Raw genomic sequence first — 5,324 nt, forward strand, 5'->3', positions numbered from 1 at the left:
GGAGAAATGCACTTTTGGCATGACCCAGGTTCAATATCTGGGATACATTATTGATGAACAGGGGGTCCATGTGGATCCGGCCAAGATCCAAGTCATTCGGGATTGGCCATCCCCGACCACTCTGACAGAGCTCTGCAGCTTTCTAGGCCTTACCAACTTCTATCGCAGGTTCGTGTTGGGGTTTTCTCGTATCGCTTGGCCCTTGAGTCAAGTCACCAAGGGAGGAGCGAAAGCGAAATTCTTTTGGTCTGAATCTCAACAGAAGGCATTCATGAAATTGAAAGACCGCCTTTGCACGGCACCAGTGCTCACATTACCAGACTTACAACAACCATTTGAGGTCGAGACAGATGCCTCTGACTATGCTATTGGGGCAGTCCTTACTCAACACGGGCATCCAGTGGCATATCACAGTGAAACACTTTCAGACACAGTCCGGAAGTATCCAACCTATGACAAAGAGATGTACTCCATTGTGCAGGCCTGCCGACAATGGAAGCATTACATTTTGGGGAAGGAAACAGTCATCCACACAGACCACCGACCCCTGCAGTTCATACAGACCCAAGGGAAATTGCAGAATGATCGCCATCAGAAGTGGTCTACATATCTTCAACAGTTCCATCTGAATATCAAGTATAAGAAGGGTAGCACCAATCATGTTGCAGATTGCCTCAGTCGACCACCAATCATGGCGTTAACCACTGTGCTCAACTCTTGTGGGCACGAGACTTCTGATTGGCCAATTCTCTACAAAAGTGTCCGAGAATTTGGCCACACATACCAGACACTCGTGGGGGGTCAGCATGTTCGAGATTTTCACCTCCAAGGTGCACTGTTATGCCACTTGGGTCATCTTTGTGTTCCTTCAAGCGAGCGTGCCAAGATGATTTGGGAAGCGCACTACAGTCGGGCTGCTGGACATTTCGAGGTGGAGAAAATAGTGGCAGTACTACAAAAGTATTTCTATTGGCCAAATCTTCGACAGGATGTCGCGAAGTACATCAGATCATGTACTGCCTGTGCCATTGCCAAACCGACCATCAAGAAGCAAGGCCTCTATACTCCGTTACCTACCCCCAGTCGGCCTTGGGAATCCATCTCCATGGATTACATGTCAGGGCTTCCTTCCACTAAGCATGGAAATGCTTGTGTTTTTTTGGTCGTTGATAGGTTCTCAAAGATGGCCATTATGGCGGCCTGCAAGAAGAATATCACAGCGGAAGCCACTGCTAAACTCTTCTTTGAACGAGTGTGGGTGCACTTTGGGATTCCACAGTCTATCATCCCAGATCGGGACAGTCGGTTCCTCAGTACATTTTCGTCCAGTCTCTGGTCAATGCTGGACACCAAACTCACTAAGTCCACAGCCTTCCATCCTCAAACTGATGGCCAGACCGAGGTTGTCAATCGGATGATTGTACACATTCTGCGCATGTACAACTCCAAGCATCCACGCACATGGGACGAGAGCCTCCCCTATGTTCAGCACAGTTATAACTGAGCTCTTCATAGCTCGACCGGCCACAGCCCTTTTCAGGTGGGCTTGGGATTCCAACCACTATGCCCCATTGATGTGGCCCTGCCACTTGCAGCTACTCACACAGCTTCAGCTCATGTCCAGTCCAAAACAGATAAGGCAACCAGCTTCATTGAGCACATCCAACATATTCGCCAGCAGGTCCATGACATTCTGGAGAAATCAAATGCTAAGTACAAGCAACAACATGATCAACACCGGGTGCCACACAAGTTTCAGGTGGGCAACAAAGTCTGGTTGCATCTGCAAAAGGAACGCCTTACTGGAGCCTATCGGAAACTGAGACCACTCCGATACGGTCCTTACACCATTACTAAGGCTGTGGGGGACAATTCATTTGAGCTCAGTATTCCCCCATTCCTTGGCTTGCACCCAGTATTCAATGTGGATCGCCTTCGGCCATACTTTCCACCATTGCCAGACACATTCGACATTGCAGAATAGCTCACACCCACAGAATTAAACCCAGATTGCATAGAACAAGTTGTAACTGATCGGATCATGGACACACAGATCAAGAACACTCGCCAACAGAATATCCAACTATATCGGGTTGTCAAAGCAGGCCAACTCCTTCACCAGGGCAAGTGGCTCACCAGGTACCAGGTTCAGCCAAAGTTTCCTCATCTCATGGAGGAACTCAACGTAATGGGGACCATTGCTTCCTAAGGGGGGAGGAATGATCCAGGTGGATCTTGGTGGCCACCTGCCAAGCCCACCTGGACCCCCACCATTGTTCTTCTGAGCATTTTCAATTTCCTTAATTGTAGCACAACTTACTATTTTTGGCAGTTTTTCGGGTCCTGAACTTCCGGAGCCGTTTTGAGGCCCTAAACGACGTTTTTTGGGGAATCCCGGGGCAACATGGGTCCATGGAATGGACCCATGTTGCCCGTTCCAACAATGGTAGTGCTCGGATAGATCTTTCTAACGAGCTATCGTATGCGTCAAACGGAGATCGTATGCCAAAGTTACGACCCCGGGAAATTGGTGTACCAATTTACCCCCAAACGGGGCCCATAGTTTGGCGTTTCATCTTCTAGGGTTAGGTTTTGGAATGTAAAAGGTTTTCTACTGTTTCTCAACAATAAATAGGCCTTCGAGCCTCATTGTAAGACAGTTCAGAGGCATGTAGCCACCACATCTCTTCTCAGAGATAAGCTACCATTGCCCTAGCTGGGTTATTTCCATTACTGTTTGTAAGCATTTTTCAGTATTCTATATTAATGAAGTAAAGTATTATTTCCGCTGCATATCTATGTCTATGGTTATCTCTGTGTTTTATTGCGTTCCTATTTAAATCCGGGTCAGGATGACACTGGTGTCATATGGTCCCATGGCCAAGATGAGTTAAATCGGTTTTTCCAGCATCTCAACAATCAATCTTCTTCCATAAAGTTTACTATGGGGCAAGAAGTTGATGGGTGCCTACCTTTCCTGGATGTTCTCATTTCAAAGAATTATGACGGTTCTTTCTCCCACCGGGTGTTTTGAAAGAAAAATCATACTGAGCAGTATCTTCATGCCAATTCTCACCATTTCCCTACTCAGAAGTTGGGTGTTCTCAACACACTAGCTACTCGTGCACTGAGAATTTATGATGAAAAGAACCTTGATAAAGGGAAAGCTTGTCTGCTTAATGTTTTTTCCAATAATGGATATAGTAGGCACCAGGATCTAAGAGCTTTCCTTAAAGCTAACAGAGGTCCCAAGGTTAAGAAAGACCCTAAAGATTGATTCTTTCAGGTGCATCTCCCCTTCATCCAAGGGACCACTACCAAGATTGCAAGAATCCTTAAGAAACATAATATTCCCTCAACCTTTAGACCCCTTAACACTATTCGTAGCTCCTTAAGATTTGTAAACGACCCTGTTGACCCCAAGGACATGAAAGGTGTTTATGTCATCCCATGTTCCTGTGGGACCCCCTATGTTGGTGAAACTGGGTGCTCTATTTATCAGAGGATTCATGAGCACACAACTGACATCAAGCATGGGAGGACAAGGTCTTCAGCCTTGGTAGAGCACACAAAGAAAACTAAGCATCATATATGTATTGAGGAGGCCAAGGTTATTGCTAAGATTGATCCCTTTCATCACCGAAAGTTTAGGGAGACCATAGAAATTGAAAGAAGACCGAGCAATCTCAATAGGGATGACGACTGGAAGATTAGTAGTTGTTGGATCCCCGCCCTTTCCTCTTAACCCCCCCTTTTTCCCCTCGTCATTGTTTTCTTTTCGTATTTTTCCCTCTTCTTCTGGATTGTTTAGATTTCCCCTTTCTTTTGGATTGTTCTTTGATTCTCTTTCCTTTTATTATTCACCTATGTATTCCTAAGTTATTTAATTTTTAATTGTTATTATTAGGTTTATGGAACCTTCCTTATTGTGTTCTTAATTTAATCTTTAGATTTTACTCAAAAGTATTTATTTATTTATTATTATTATTATTTTATAATATAACTAATTAACTAATCATCTGGTATTCATTTATGTTCAATTCGTAATATAATTAGTAACATATTTAGTTGATATAAATAATTTAAACACATTATCTAATGAATTAATTAATTAATAACACTTTAGATTTTTATCCTAATATTTCATATTTATGTGAATTTTATAGAAGGATAATACTTATATATCATATTTTCATAAATATAGTAATCAAACTCATTATTTAATTTATTATCTTTTTAATTGATGTGGTCAGAGGTCTTCTGGCCTAACTGAAGATCAAATGGAGCAGTTTTAACACTTAGTGACTTGTTTTTAAGAGTTGCTATTCATTCTTTCCCTCATTTCAATTCCTTTCCACGGTTCATTAAGTAACCTCACTGCTGCACAAATTCCCTTCTCTGATAACTTACTCATGCAACGGTGCAATCCATAGAATATTGCAGATTTCATTGGTGCTCCTACAAAAGGATTCGCTCTGCACATTTCATGGGCCGTGAGGAATTTATAATGGTGACAAGATCTGACGGAAAGATAATGGAATTCACGGCTCCCCTTGTCATCAGAGATCACATGTCGGCGTACCCACAGCATTCAGTTGTGCATTCTGAGGATGCAAAATGCGGCTCTCTTTCACCGGACAGGAAGTTGGTTCTCGGGAAGCTTTATCGGCTGCTACTTATTCCTAATTTGTCTTTCTCATTCCATTGACGGCGTTTTATCAGGGTCGAATGCCCGATTCGCGAGCATAATTACCAGTGAAGGGCCTAAGAGTACTTGCCCGCCTACTTCATTCACACGTGCGCAGAATGGCAGCGGTATTATTAGGGTTCAGATGGTAATCTTGAAACAAGAACTGTAAGCTTTGCTTTCAGATCCGTGTATGAAGGAAAAATCATTGTTGCTTCAGCTTCAGTGTAAAGAAGATTATGTTGTCACAGGAAAATGCAACAACAATGGATGGAGACCATCGTTAGAGAGCATTGCAGAAGTGAATTAATTAAGGCCACATACTCTTGTCATCGTGAAGTTGCAGTAGTAGAATATTTGTTACGAATTGGGATGTCACATGTCCGACTGAATTTTCATTTTGCGTGATACAGGAGCTCAATTCATATACTATATATTATTGTGAATAAACACTCCTGCTTTCTTTCTTTTTTGCTTTTCACAGCGTTTTGGGTTTTTTAATAAATTCGTCTTGCAGTTGTAAATTTGTCAATAAATTCGTTCTATATATTATTGTGAATACACAGTCATGCTTTCTTTGTTTTTTCGCTTTTCACAGCGTTTTGGGATTTTTAATAAATTCATTTTGCAATTGCAA

At 42.7% G+C, this 5,324-nt stretch overlaps 1 pseudogene; it reads left to right on the forward strand.

Annotated features, from left to right (window-relative positions):
- Nucleotides 1–4,256: 4,256 nt before the first annotated feature.
- Nucleotides 4,257–5,102, forward strand: LOC149150054 (uncharacterized; annotated as a pseudogene).
- The last annotated feature ends 222 nt before the right edge of the window (nt 5,103–5,324 follow it).

This window comes from Pinus tabuliformis, chromosome 9 (genome assembly GCF_031772625.1).
Source record: "Pinus tabuliformis cultivar Carrire ecotype Pingquan chromosome 9, CPIR1, whole genome shotgun sequence".
NCBI classification, from domain to species: Eukaryota; Viridiplantae; Streptophyta; class Pinopsida; order Pinales; family Pinaceae; genus Pinus; species Pinus tabuliformis.